The sequence below is a fragment of the Octopus bimaculoides genome, chromosome 29 (assembly GCF_046866305.1).
Source record: "Octopus bimaculoides isolate indiv1 chromosome 29, ASM4686630v1, whole genome shotgun sequence".
Lineage (NCBI taxonomy): Eukaryota > Metazoa > Mollusca > Cephalopoda > Octopoda > Octopodidae > Octopus > Octopus bimaculoides.
In genome coordinates, this window is record NC_142956.1 from 10,778,694 (window position 1) to 10,794,698 (window position 16,005).

The 16,005-nt window shown below is 38.7% G+C and overlaps 1 protein-coding gene and 1 long non-coding RNA gene across 4 annotated transcripts in view; one reads left to right on the plus strand and one right to left on the minus strand.

The window, feature by feature from the left end:
* LOC149130349 (uncharacterized) overlaps positions 1–16,005 on the minus strand; it is a 42,859-nt gene that overhangs the window by 7,500 nt on the left and 19,354 nt on the right. The window lies entirely within an intron of this gene.
* Positions 13,191–16,005, plus strand: part of LOC128251209 (neuroglian-like) — a 49,236-nt gene continuing 46,421 nt past the window's right edge. Inside the window, exon 1 of one of the 3 annotated variants that reach the window (XM_089345435.1) lies at positions 13,191–13,428. The gene's annotated coding sequence lies outside the window, so the exon portion shown is untranslated. Of the gene's footprint in view, positions 13,429–14,351; positions 14,476–16,005 lie in introns of those variants that run through there. The other 2 variants (XM_089345437.1, XM_089345436.1) reach the window with 2 other exon arrangements.

Genomic DNA, 16,005 nt, shown 5'->3' on the forward strand with positions numbered 1-16,005 from the left:
CATAAGAGGTGCAGCAACATCAAAGGCAGGTTAACTAGCAAGTTAGTTTTTTTTTTTTTTTTTTGTTTTTTTTGTTTGTGGCAGATGTTCAGGTGCAATAAAGACTGCAAACAAACAGGAAACAACTTCTATCTCATTCCAGGGTGAAAAACTAGAGGTAGTCGATAGCTTCCGCTATCTGGGCGACCAAGTTAGTAGTGGGGGTGGGTGCGCTGAAAGTGTAGCTGCTAGAATAAGAATAGCCTGGGCAAAGTTTAGAGAGCTCTTACCCCTGCTGGCGACAAAGGGACTCTCACTCAGAGTAAAAGGCAGACTGTATGACGCATGCGTACGAACAACCATGCTACATGGCAGTGAAACATGGGCTGTAACTGCTGAGGACATACGTAAGCTCGCAAGGAATGAAGCCAGTATGCTCCGTTGGATGTGTAATGTCAATGTGAATACCCGTCAGAGTGTAAGTATCTTGAGAGAAAAGCTGAACATTAGAAGCATCAGTTGTGGCGTGCAAGAGAGACGATTGCGCTGGTATGGACATGTGGTGAGAATGGAGGAGGATAGCTGCGTGAAAAAGTGCCACACCCTAACAGTTGAGGGAACCCGTGGAAGAGGTAGGCCCAGGAAGACCTGGGCTGAGGTGGTGAGGCAAGACCTTCGTACATTGGGCCTCACCGAGGCGATGACTACGGACCGAGACCTTTGGAAATGGGCTGTGCGTGAGAAGACCCGGCAAGCCAAGTAAGATCGTTGCCAGTGCCCCTGGACTGGTTCTTGTGCGGGTGGCACATGAGATGCACCATTTTGAGCGTGGCCGTTGCCAGTACCGCCTGACTGGCTCCTGTAGGATTTTCGAGCGAGATCCTTGCCAGTGCCCCTGGACTGGCTTGTGCGGGTGGCACATAAAAGACACCATTTCGAGCGTGGCCGTTTTCGTGCGGGTGACACGTAAAAGCACCCACTACACTCTCTGAGTGGTTGGCGTTAGGAAGGGCATCCAGCTGTAGAAACTCTGCCAAATCAGACTGGAGCCTGGTGTTGCCATCCGGTTTCACCAGTCCTCAGTCAAATCGTCCAACCCATGCTAGCATGGAAAGCGGACGTTAAACGATGATGATGATGATGATATTTATTTATTTGTATATGTATTCAAAAAAAAAAATGTTCGTCAATATTACTTTTTACATGCCACTGGCACAGGTGCCAGTTACGTGACGCGAGGATCGGTGATCACTACAATTTCACTTGGCTTGGCAGGTATAATTTATCTTTTACTTGTATTTTAGTCATGCTGGGGCACCACCTTGAAGAATTTTCAGTTGACTGATTCGGCCCCAGTACTTTCTTTTTTAGAGCCTGCTGCTTAATTTCATTGGTCTCCTGAACCAATTAGTTGCAGGGACATAAACACAGCAACAATGGTTAAAACATCTATATATATATCGGGCTCTATGGTTAGAGGCTTGCTTACCAACCACATGGTTCTGCGTTCAGTCCCACTGCGTGGCACCTTGGGCAATAGTATTCTACTATAGCCTCAAGCTGACCAAAGTCTTGTAAGTGGATTTGGTAGACAGAAACTGAAAGAATCCCATTATAGTTTATGGGTGTGTGTCTGTGTTTGTCTTCCAAGTGAAAAAAAAATCGGGCGATCTTTCGTTTTCAGAACAGTTTACATCACTTCTTCAAGCACGAGTTTTCTGGAGAGGGCTCTTTGCTGAATTCTCCATCGGGAATTAAGGTGGCATTGCTTTCAATACGCACAAACAAACACATACGCCTTTGTAATTAACTCTTTAGCGATATCAAATCTTATGAATTTTAGAGTTTCAAAAATTTGTCCTTCTTTTGAATAATTTCATTTGTGAGTTGCCTCCCTTGTAAGGTATGCTATTCAACACGACAATAAATTATTGTGTGTAAATTGATGCCAAGCTAATGCTAGAAATAGATGCCAAATCACGTAACCATGAAGAATATGTTCTCAAGGAAAAAAAAATATGTATGTAATATAATCTGGACCACTGCGGCCATGCTGTAGCACCGCCTTTAGTCGAGCAAATCGACCTGAGGACTTACTCTTCGAATGCCTAGTACTCATTCTGTAGGTCTCTTTATTCATTTGTCTTGCTCATTTTTACATTCTGGTGTCTTGCTGAAATTTTTTTCTTGAGAACATATTCTTCGTGGTTAGGTGATTTGGCATCTATTTCTAGCATATAGGAGTCCACTTTTGCTGGTCATTCCTCTTAATTTTGTATGTATGTATATATATATATATATATATATATATATATATATATATATTTCTGTACTCTATCATTTTGTCTACGTTTTGTTTGCAATGTCCTGTACCCAGATATGCATCTATATATACAGGTAGATGTAAGTATGTACATACATGTATGTATATATTCATATACTCATTTATTATTTATATATATATATATATATATATATATTGGTACAGGTGTGGCTGTGTGGTAAGAAGCTTGTTTCCCAACCATATGATTCCAGGTCCAGTCCCACTGAGTGGCACCCTGGGTAAGTGTCTTCTACTATAGCCTCAGGCTGACCAAAGCATTGTGAGTGGGTTTGGTAGACGGAAACTGAAAGAAGCCTGTTGTATACACACACACACACACATATATATATATATATATATATATATATATATATATATGTATGTATATATATATATATGTATGTATATATCTATGTGTGTGTCTGTGTTTGTCCTCCACCACCTCCATCACCACTTGACAACCAGTGTTGGTGTGTTTACGTTCCCATAACTTAGCACTTTGGCAAAAGAGACTGATAGGATCAGTACTAGGATTAAGACATAAGTCCTGGGGTCGATTTGTTCAACTAAAACCCTTTTTAAGTTGGTGTTCCAGCATGGCCACAATGTTGAATCATATGTAGGAACAAATGATATAAACTTGTGTTTCTCATAATTCCTCCTACTAGTTGCTTGACTATACTATACTGCATGGAGGTAAGCCACATGGGGCTTTAAACATGGAAGTAGCAGTCATGTGTGTATTGCATGCACAAGAAAGGTGAAATAAACATCAGAGATGCTTTATCCTATACAGAACCAGTAAAAGCTTCTCAGAGGTTTTGCAAGCTCTTCTCCAGAGTCTCCCAGAGAGATTTACCTATAGTTCTATATTTAAGAGATGAGGAATTATGTACATTATTTACATTTGACAGATATTTGTCCTCATCTTGTTTGTTGTTAACACAACGTTTCGGCTGATATACCCTCCAGCCTTCATCGGGTTTCTTGGGGAAATCTCGAACCTGGGTTCTCATTCCTAAGGTATTTTTCGATGTTGTCGTTTTTGTTATTATTATTGAGGCAAGTGAAATCGAAATCAAATTCGATGACAGCACCGCATGACTGGCATCTGTGCTAGTGGAGCACCATCCGAGCGTGACCTTTGCCAGGGCCACTGATTGGCCCCCATGTTGGTGACACGTAAAAACCACTATTCAAGCATGATTGTCACTAGTGTCGCCTTACTGGCACTTGTGCCGGTGGTACGTGAAAAACAACATTCAATCAAGTGCGAAAAAAGTAAAAATTGAAGAATTTGGAGGGCAAAGGGGGGAGGAATTTAACAATGCCGATTTTTGGCAATTTTCCGGAACCTCCGTATCCGAAAACGGGGTTTTTTTTACAGAAAAAAAAATGTAGAGGGGACGGGCGGAAGTCTTTCCAAACTTTTTTTTAAAAAATGCATTTTTCAAGGAGAGGTGCAAAACTGCATTAGCCCTTATAAACATATGCTCTTTTATTTTTTTCATTTACTCATTTACTGGTTTCAGCCAGAAGGCTGGGGCCATGCTGGAGCACCGCCTTTCAGTGTTTTGGGTTCTCCTTTCGCTACTGTTTGTTTTTGGCGAAGAAGTGAGTTGGATGGAGCTGCTCGTTTTTGTATCTCCTACTGTGGGCTCATCTGGGATGTAATTTGTCGAGGTACTTTTTGAAAGTACTTTAAACCATGGCCTTATAGTGCCTTCTTTCACAAATGAGTTATTACATAGCTGCATCTATTAATATTTATCATGGCTGTATATTACGTCAAGGGAGATAACTAAAGAATGTTTATAAGAGTTATTTCCATTAGAAACAATGCCGGCAATTGCTTGTGGAAATAGACAAACGAAGAGATGCATGTATACAGATGACCATACCAGTGCAGTCGTCTCTCTTGCACACCACATCTGAAGCTTCTTAAGTCCAACTTTTCTTTCAGGGCGCTTACACTCTGTCGTGTATGTACACTGACATTACTGGCTTCATTCCTTGCTAGCTTACACATGTCCTCAGCAGTCACAACCCATGTTTTGACTGCCATGTAGCATGGCTGTTCACACACATGCGTCATACAGTCGACCTTTTACTCTGAGCAAGAGTCCCTTTGTCATCAGCAGAGGTAGGAGCTCTCTGAACTTTACCCATGCTATCCTTACTCTAGCAGCTACACTTTCAGAGCATCCACCCTTGCTACTGACTTGGTCACCTAGGTTACGGAAGCTATCAATTACTTGTGGTTTTTCCGCCGGAATGTGACGGAAGCTGTTCTGTGCACATTCTCAGTGTTTATTGCTCCTGAGCATCTGCCACATACAAAAACTATCTTCCTAGTTAGCCTTCCTTTGATATTGCAGCACCTCTTATGTGTCCATAGCTTACACTAACCTATGCCTTTTCTACAGATCGAGAGGGCCATCTACCTGAAGGGATTTGTGGTTTGTCTGCCTTCCTACTTATTGAGACTTTGGTTTTAGCTAGGTTAACTCTAAGGCCCTTCGATTCTAATCCTTGCTTCCACACCTGAAACTTCTCTAGTTCTGATAGTGACTCAGCAATTAGTGCAAGGTCATCAGCATAGAGGAGCTCCCAGGGGCATCCTGTCTAGAATTCCACTGTTATTGCCTGGAGGACTATGATGAATAAGAAGGGGCTGAGGACTGATCTTTGGTGGACCCCTACCTCTACCCGGAACTCTTCACTGTACTCGTCGCTAACCCTCACCTTACTGACAGCATCCCTGTACATGGCTTGTACAGCTCTCACTAACCGTTCCTCTGAGGAGTGGATTTGGTAGGCGGAAACTGAAAGAAGCCCGTTGTATATATGTATGTGTGTGTATATGTTTGTGTCTGTTTGTCCCCACACCATCGCTTGACAATCGATGCTGGTGTGTTTACGTCAACGTAAATTAGCGGTTTCGACACAAGAGACCAAGAGAATAAGAACTAGACTAACAAAGAATAGGTCCAGGGGTCGATTTGACCGACTATAAAGGCGGTGCTCCAGCAAGGCCGCAGTCAAAATGACTGAAACAAGTAAAAGAGTAATTTTAACGTGTTCCTACCGCCATTACTATGACATATCAACAACAAACCCCAGCGCCATCTATCTGTAACGTCTCTATTTTACTCTGGCTTCTCCGAGTTACTTCCCTTTGTTTCTCGGCGATCAGAATCTTTAATTTCGCTGGACAAATGCGTTTTAGCTTCTAAGATCCTTCTGGGACCGATTATTAATTAAAAGACGAACATTGAGGGGTCAATGTAATTAACCACCCCCAGCTCGTGCGTATAATTGAAAGGATTACGAACATTATTATTATTTTTAAAGGCAGAATCGTTAGCAAGCCGGGCAAAGTGCTTAACTATATTCAATCCGTCTTTACGTTCTGAGTTCAAATTCCGCCGATGTCGACTGTTCCTTTCAACCTATAAGGGGCGATGAATTAAAACGCTAGGGGGTCAACATACTCGACTAGTCCCCTCCCTCAAAATATATGTATATATATATATATATATATATATATATATATATATATATATGTATATATATATGTATGTGTGTTTGTGTGTCTGTGTTTATCCCCCTAGCATCGCTTGACAATCGATGCTGGTGTGTTTACGTTCCCGTAACTAAGAGGTTTCGGCAAAAGAGACCGAAAGAACAAGTACCAGGCTTACAAAGAATAAGTCCTGGGGTCGATTTGACCGACTAAAAAAGGCGGTGCTTCAGCAAGGCCGCAGTCAAACGACTGAAACAAGTAAAAGAGTAATTTTAACGAGTTCCTACCGCCATTTTCGCCGCCATTATTATGACGAACCAACAACAAACACCAACGCCATCTATCTGTAACGTCTCTATTTTCACCATGACGAGTTACTTCCCTTTGTTTCTCGCCGATCAGAATCTTTAATCTCGGTGGACAAATGCATTTTAGCTTCTAAGATCCCTTTGGGACCGATTATTAATTAAAAGACGAACATTGAGGGGTTAATATAATTAACCACCCCGCTCGTGCGTATAATTGAAAGGATTACGGACTTTATTATTATTTTTGAAGGCAGAATCGTTAGCACGCCGGGCGAAATGCTTAACGGTGTTCAGTCCGTCTTTACGTTCTGAGTTCAAATTCCGCCGATGTCGACTGTTCCTTTCAACCTATAAGGGGCGATGAATTAAAACGCCACGGGGTCAACATAATCGACTAGTCCCCTCCCTCAAAATATATGTATATATATATATATATGTTTGTGTGTCTGTTTGTCCCCCCACCATCGCTTGACAACCGATGCTGGTGTGTTTACGTTCCCGTAACTTAGTGGTTTCGGCAAAAGAGACCGATAAAATAAGTATTAGACTTCTAAAGAATAAGTCCTGGAGTCGATTTGCTCGACTATAAAGGCGGTGATCCAGCATGGCCGCAGTCAAATGAAAGTAAAGAGAGCTGGCGAAATGTTTGGCAGCCGTTCGTTTGTCTTTATGTTTCGAGTTCAATTTCCACAGAGGTCGATTTTGCCTCTCATTCTTTCGGGGGTCGATAAAATAGGTGCCAGTTGACCACTGGAGTCCATGTAATCAACTAGTCCAACATTTTAGGGGTTCTACCTCCACAAGCCACATTCCTAGCGCTCCCCACTCCCATCTAACCGTTACAAACATGCATACAATTCGTATAAATTAATTAAAGAAACTGTCCCTGTCAGATGACCGCACAGACCTATTATGGGGCCAAATGACACCATAATGGTTTCTTGGCCCAGGCTATTTTTATTCTAGCAGTTACACTTTCAGCGCACCCACCCCCACTACTAACTTGGTCACCCAGATAGCGGAAGCTATCAACTACCTCTAGTTTTTCTCCCTGGAATGAGATAGAAGTTGTTTCCTGTTTGTTTACAGTCTTTATTGCACCTGAACATCTGCCACATACAAAAACTAACTTTGTAGTTAATCTGCCTTTGATATTGCTGCACCTCTTATGTGTCCATAGCTTGCACCGGGTACATCTTACAGAGTTACTACCTACTCCTTTACTGCATACTGAGCAGGGCCATCTACCTGAAGGGGTTTGTGTTTTATCTACCTTCCTACTTATTAGGATTTTGGTTTTTGCTAGGTTGACTCTAAGGCCCTTCGATTCTAGTCCCTGCTTCCACACCTTAAACTTCTCCTCTAGTTCTGATAGTGACTGTGCAATTAGTGCAAGGTCATCAGCATAGAGGAGCTCCCAGGGGCAACCTGTCTTGAATTCCTCTGTGATCGCCTGGAGGACTATGATAAATAGGAGGGGGCTGAGGACGGAACCTTGGTGGACCCCTACCTCTACCCGGAATTCATTACTGTACTCATTTCCAACCCTCACCTTACTGACAGCATCTCTGTACATGGCTCGCACAGCTCTCACTAACCATTCTTCTATCCCAAGTTTCCTCATTGACCACCAGATAAGGGATCAGGGGACCCTGTCAAAGGCTTTCTCCATGTCAATGAAGGCCAGGTACAGAGGTTTATCCTTGGCTAGATATTTCTCCTGCAGCTGTCTCACTAGAAATATGGTATCAGTGGTGCTTTTACCTGGCACGAACCCAAACTGCATCTCATCTAAATTGATTCGCTCCCTAATTAGTTGGACTATGACCCTCTCCATAACTTTCATAACCTGATCTAACAGCTTGATGCCTCTGTAATTATTTGTATCTAAAGCGTCACCTTTACCTTTGTAGCAGTTTACTATGGTGCTGCTACACCAGTCATTGGGTATGACTCCTTCGTGTATCACCTGGTTCGTAATACGGGTGACTAGGCTGTAGCCAACACTGCCAGATATTTTGAGCATTTCTGCAGTGATTCCTGATGGGCCTGGGGCTTTCCCTGTCTTCATACTCTTAATTGCTTTATCTACCCTGGTACTGTCAACTCGGATAGCTGGTCCCTCTGTTGGGTCGACATTCGGCAGGCTCTCTTTCTCCCATTCATTCTCTTTATTAAGCAATCTATCGTAGTGGCATCTCCAGAGCTCTTTCTTTGCAGCCTCATTTAGTGCAAGCGTACCATCATCCATGCGAACACATTTCTCTCCTACAACATCACTATTCTCTCTCCTACACTGTCTTGCAACACGAAATACCTCGAGTCTTTGGTCCTCACGGCGCAGAACATTGGCAAATCTTTTCTTATCTGCTTCACCTCTGGCTAAATAAACCTGTCGCCTAGCTTTCGTTCTGGCAGATTGGTACAATTCCCTGCTACCACCGTTCTTCCAGTCCTTCCAAGCCTGTTTCTTTTGTCTAATAGCCCCGTCTACATCCTTGTTCCACCACCATGTTACTCTGGGTCGAGAGGGGACTTTACACCAGCCACAGATCTGGTCTGTGGCTCTCAACAGGTTGTCCCGCAGATATATATAAATATATATATATAAATATATAAATATATATATATATATATATATATATATATATAAATATATATATATATATATACAAATATATATATTTATATATTGTTTGAAGTTTCAGGTCTCAATCTCTCTCTCGGAAATATATTTTTTAATATTTTTGCATATACGAAAAAACAAATAAAAAATAAAAATAATCTTGCATTCTTCCTTCATCCTGACCAGGTTTGAACCCTGCACAGGAGAGTTCAGAAATATATTTTTTAATATTTTTACATAAACGAAAAAAAAAAATACAAAGACTCCCACATCCTGACCAGGAGCGTTCAGGGTGTCCCCCTCACCCAGTTCATCTACACTCACCTTTACTTACTAGTCTACCAGGTCCCACCACTAATTGTTGTCAAAAATGGGATACTTAAATCTATAATAGTGTCCAAACAATAATAAAAATAGATTTAAGTGTCTCATTTTCAATCTGTTTTTCAGGTGTTGGTCTGATGGCCTAATAGGTAAAGGTGTTAGTAATTTAACTAATAACCTTGTATGAAGGTAGAGGTTTCAATCTCTATGTAGAATTATGTTGTTTTTTTTTTTATAATTTTGTATAAATAAAAAGACTCTAACCTTCTTTCCCATCCTGACCAGGCTTGAACCCAGGACAGGACAGGACAGGACAGTTTTGAATGTCCCCTTCGCCCAGTTCATCTACACTCACCTTTACCCAACAGTCTACCGGTGTATATATATATATATATAAATATATAGTAAGAATAGTAAATTCTTGCAACTAGATATAGAGAGCTACTATGCCACTATCAACCCGAGTGTTCTTAATCAAGCCCTGGTTTTCAGCATGAAAAATTCTGATTTGTCCCGACACAAAATAGATACTATATTTGCCACGCAAGCCACTCTAGTAGATTTTGATGGTAGAGTATGGAGTAGATTAGCTAGGGAGTGTTAATTTACTCTCTGATGAAAAACTGCAGTTTTTGCAGGATTACTCGTAACACACCCGTGGGTATTGAGGATAAATACGTGTTCACATTCAGCTGTATATTTTTGGAAGTGTTCGTTGAATATCGGTTATGCAATGACACTTAATTGCGTACATATTTAATCCTAACACTCTCAAATTTATATTTCAAAATGCTGCACTGCAGATGAGAAATAAGTAAGTAAATATAACTTTACTTTAATCCTGAAACGTATATGTAGCTAATCTTTCAAATTTGATCAAATCTGTTGCTAATATGATAGTGTTGCCAACATGTAGAATTGACCCTCTTAATCTGGATGCTCCTATTGAAAAATTTCTGTATCCTGAACCAAATTTAGGTTACAGGTTCAAGAGAAAGATAGCAAAAATGATTATCAAGTAGACTGTAACAGCCACCGAAAAAAATAATATTTGCAAAAGAGACAACAATTTTTACTCTGCCTGTATAAAGAGCTCAAGCACCATTTGCCAGGAAATATTAATATACTGAGGAATATGAAATGTTTTTCAGTAGAGAATATTTTTCAGCATTTCAAAGAGCCAATTTTACCTGTCTTAGAAGCAATGCATTTAAATGAAGAAAAAGTTGCTTCAATTGAAATTCAGTTTGATAGCATTTATTTAGTTAAATGGACAAATATGTCTAATACTGAGACATTCTGGCTGGAAGTCTTGGAATATAAAGATGCTACTGGAGGAAACCCTATTAGAGATGTTGCATATTTTGCCATTAATCTATTGACATTGCCAAACTCAAATGCAGAAGTTGAACAGTTGTTTAGTAGTATGGGCGTAATCAAATCAAAATTGAAAAACAAAATGCATCTTCCTATGTTTAGATCAATACTGTCTATAAAATATGGCCTGAGAAGATACAGCAAATGTTGCAAAAACTTTGATATTCCAAAACATATAATTAACATATAATTAACATATACAGAAGTGAAGACCTAGGCACTGCAGCTGAAAGTGATCAAATCAGGGAAATTCAAGAAATTATATCTCAATGCTGAATAAAATTTTAAAAAAGTTAATAAAAATTAAGCTTTTTGATATTATAATCTTTAGCATTTTTTTGTCATATTTAGCATTTTTTTTGGTATTTTTTCTACTGAAATTTAGCATAAAATTCTGATTTTAAGTTGGCAGCACTGCACACACACATATATATACATACATACACACACGCGTGCACACACACACACACATGTGCACACGCACACTCACACACATATAGGGTGTGTCAGATATTTGAGAAAAAAAATTTAATTTAAGGAAAACAAATATATTTTAAGAAAATTTTGTACTCATATTCTTACATACACATGGGAAAAGATTATTCAATAAAACTAGCATCGACTTCAATTACTGCATTGATATGACTTCTAAAGTAACTGAATGCCTTGATCAAGTGATCTTTATTCAAGTTGGTCTTAATGTCAGTAATAGTAGATATCAATAATCCTTGGTGTTGTGGGCATGCTTGTTGATCTCTCTTCAAAGTGTTTAAATCAAGAGAGTTGGGATGTCAAATGTTAGGGGTGATATGATTGTGAAAGTTTTCAGTCAGCCCTTCTTGTGTTGTAGGAACAGAGCCTTGCTGCAATGGCCTCCGCAGTGCAACTTTTTCAACCAAGGGTTTGACAACCATCTCCATTGTCTTGATGCAAGCTTCCACTGACCCTAAAACCTTTTGGTGGGAAAAAGTGAGGTGGCATAACATGGCCCTTATTGCTTACAACCAACCATGACCGTCACAGACAATGGGAATTTGGTGTGTAAAACAGCGGAGGACTTCAGTTTGGTTTGTACAGAGATATATCTTTCCTCCTGTTCACTTTTTGATACTGAATAAAGATCTTCTCAGGTGAGAAGAACTACATCATGTCAGGCTCCTTGAGTACTTGAGTTTGTGGGTGAAGACTATGAAGCGGACTATGTATGCCCTTTAGGGAGATTTGGCTGCCATTTCTAGCAGGCCTACATCTTGTTGGTATTTAGCCTTAGGTCAGTTCTAATCCAGTGGACCCAATAACACTGTGTAACAAATTTTTGCTTTTCTCTTTGGTCAGTAAGTATTATTTCCTATTTGCTTCATCTAGAAATCAAAGGAAATGACTACTATTCCCTTCAAAATTTGCTTTTGTGAGCTGGACGACCCATTTTCTATTACATTTTAGACAGATTCAGCACTGAGTTACTGAAACATAAATATCATTATAGCAAATATTCTGCTCAATACTACAAGTTTGCCTGTGAGTTGCTTGACCCTAACCACTTGAGCATGTCCCTTAGTGGCTGACAATATATGCATTTCTGATCATGAGCAGGAGTCGTGGGAGAGCATCATAACCATGTGTTGAAAGGGATTCTTTGGGGCTTGAATAAATGTAACAAAAGCAAAGTTTGAAGGAAATATTAACCATTTTTTACGCTTTCTAAGGGTAATAGGAAATAATAGTTCATTATAGGTGTAGGAGTGGCTGTGTGGTAAGTAGCTTGCTTACCAACCACATGGTTCCGGGTTCAGTCCCACTGCATGGCACCTTGGGCAAGTGTATTCTACTATAGCCTTGGGCCGACCAAAGCCTTGTGAGTGGATTTGGTAGACGGAAACTGAAAGAAGCCCGTCATATATATGTGTGTGTGTGTGTATATATATATATATATATATATATATATATAATAATAATATTATTAGGGACAAAATCCAAAATTACAGGTAAAAAACTCAATTAAAATCAATTTATAAAAAATTAAAATTAAATTGAGCCTTATAGATAAAGTATATATAAAATATATATAGTTTTAGGGAAAATAACCAATTTTCAAGAACTCATCGATGAAAATCCACTATCACATATAGAAAAATTAATAATGTGATAGTGGATTTTCATCGATGAGTTCTTGAAAATTGGTTATTTTCCCTAAAACTATATATATATATATATATATATATATATATATATATATATATATATGTATGTATGTATATGCATGTGTGTATATGTTTGTGTGTCTGTGTTTGACCCCTCAACATCGCTTGACAACCGATGCTGGTGTGTTTACGTCCCCGTAACTTAGCGGTTCGGCAAAAGAGACGGCTAGAATAAGTACTAGGCTTACAAAAAATAAGTCCTGGGGGGTCGATTTGCTCCCTAAAGGTGGTGCTCCAGCATGGCCACAGTCAAATGACTGAAACAAGTAAAAGAGTATTTCCAAAATCAATTTAAACAGGACAGTGTATTTCAGTATAAATCTAGTAATGACAGGGTTAACTCTCACTCAAAGACTACCATATTCTCATTACACACTTATTCAAAGACCACCATAATTTTATTCAGTTCTAACTAAAAGACTTTCAGTCTCTGGTGTGTCTTTTACTTACATAAATATTAGTTGAAAGAAATGTGGGTAACATGAGATGGCTCTTGATCAAAGTGAAAGACATCTGTTACCACTTGTAAATATTTCTTCTAATCTCCGAATGCAGTGATTATTTTTATTTTTCCATTAAATTCGTTGTACTTAACCACATGTCTGGCAGGACAATTTGTGACAGTAACCCCATTTGATATTGTTTACTCTTATAAGCAACTAGTTAATCATTTCTGCGAACCACTAGTTAATCATTTTTGTTATTTCTCTAACTACAAACACTGCTTGGAAACGTGGCTGCCTGTTGATGTAGAATCATATACTGTATGTATTTGCTTTATTTCTTTGTATTTTGTATTTTTTGCTTTTGTTAAGATAAAGGGCATGTATATATCTGTATGTGTGTGTGTGTGTGTATATATATATATATATATATATATATATATATATATATATATATATATATATATATATATAAGATAAAAGACATATATAACAGAACTGCAAGTGTAAAGTATAAGGTAGTTTTGAGCGTACAATCTTCCTAAAAGTCAGTAGTGGTTTTCCTTGATAGTTGTTTATTATATTTACTACAGATTGCTTGAAGCTAACTTTCTTCCTACACCTTGATCCTTGGCTCTTACATTTATATACACACACACACACACACACACATGTGTTGTGTAGTATGGTGGTATATGGTGTAGTGGTGTGGTGTGATGGTATAGTGAAGTCGAACATTTTAACTGGCCACCACAGTCCCCAGATCTCAATATTATTGAACATTTATGGTACATTTTAGAAAAACAAGTAAGGAGTCGATATATATACATATATACATACATATATATTTAAGTAGTGGAGGATATCGACTCCTTACTTGTTTTTCTAAAATGCACCATAAATGTTCAATAATATATATATATATATATATATATATATATATATATATCAATTGAAATAAGAGCCAAGACGCAATCCTATATATTAATAAAACTTACATTATTTACATTATTTACATTTGACGGATATTTGTCCTCATCTTGTTTGTTGTTAACACAACGTTTCGGCTGATATACCCTCCAGCCTTCGTCAGGTGTCTTGGGGAAATTTCGAACCTGGGTTCTCATTCCTATCGATGTTACTATTATTATTATTATTATTATTATTATTATTATTATTATTATTATTATATTATTATTACTATTATTAATCAGGTTGCTGCCGTGAATCGAACTCGGAACCTTGGGGTTAGTAGCCCGCGCTCTTAACCACTACGCCATATGCCAAGACACCTGACGAAGGCTGGAGCCGAAACGTTGTGTTAACAACAAACAAGATGAGGACGAATATCCGTCAAATGTAGATAATGTAAATAATTCCTCATCTCTTAAATATAGAACTGTGTTAATAAAACTTGTTTATTATCCTATGTGCATTTCGATGCAAGATCGTCTGAGATAAGAAATTAGGGCCTTCCATCTCTTCAGGGCCAAGTTACATTAATTCACAACAGACAACATTATTACTTGTACTTAAATTACATGTGTATAAAAAAGGTTCTAATCAGGTTGTTACGATATGAACATATTGAAACTGCTTACAATATCGGTTAAGAAAACCATTATCTAGTAGAGTAACTAAGTAGAATTGTTAACCTAGGATATTAAGTAATGACATGCATACAACGCTGTTACATCAAATAAAAAACGGTGAAGAGGTTTGAAAAGAAAGTAAATAAAATAAAACGAAGAAAGAAAAATTACCTATTATAGATCTTAACAGAAATACAAATTAATGGTCAAAGAGAGGTAAATCTAGCAAAATAACATTTTTGATCTACATAATTCACTCCATTGTGAATTATGTATATATGTATATATAATATATATATATATATATATATATATATATATATGGAAACACAAATAATGAGTGGTGTTGCACAAGGTGCTGCTATTCATAGTGACCCTCTCAGACATGCCCTTAGCTGCTCAAGTAGCCACCCTTGCTGGCTATGCAGATGATACAAAAGTTTCCAATAGTATACAGAGTCCTGGAGACATTGCGCATCTGCAACAGGAGTTGGACGCAAAATACAGGTGGGCAGAGGAAAATAACATGCAGCTTGGTGCTGGAAAATTCCAAGCTCTGCACTACCAATACATAAATCTCAATGAAAAACAGACAGGATACACTGGCCCAGGAAGGATTGCAATCCCTGATCAAAATCAGTGTGTGACTTGGGCATCGACATGAGTGTCAATGCATCTTTCCAGGTGCATATTACTAAGATAACAATAAGATGCAGCGGGTTGGCCAGATGGATCCTGCAAATTTTCAAAATGAAAGAAAAGGAAACAAGGATGGCTCTTTGGAGGACTTTTGTCCTCAGCTGTCTGGATTACTTCTCCCAACTGTGGTCACCAAGCAGTGTAAAATTAACAATGGAACTCAATGTGATCCAGCAAAGCTACACAAAGAAGATTGTCTCAATGTGATATGTGAGCTACTGGAAGAGACTGAAAAAGTGAAAACTACTCTCTAGAATGAAAGCTGGAAAGATATGCAATAATTTACATCTGGAAAATCCTAGAATTTGTACCAAACTTTGGCAGGATGGGTACTGCTGTATAGTACCAAAAATCTCAACATTGCCATCAGGATACAGGTCCAGATACTGCAATAGCTTAGGCTTCAAGGTCCCACAGCTCTTCAATATCCTCCCACAAAGCCTGAGGGACCTGTATGGCATGAATGTAGGTATTTTCAAAACAAAACTGGATAACCTTCTGTCAAGAGTTTCAGATGACCCAACCTCAAAGCAAGAAACACAGACAAGGCAGCATCATCAACTCCCTCATTCATCAAATTTCACACATCAGAGGAGGTTTAAGTGAA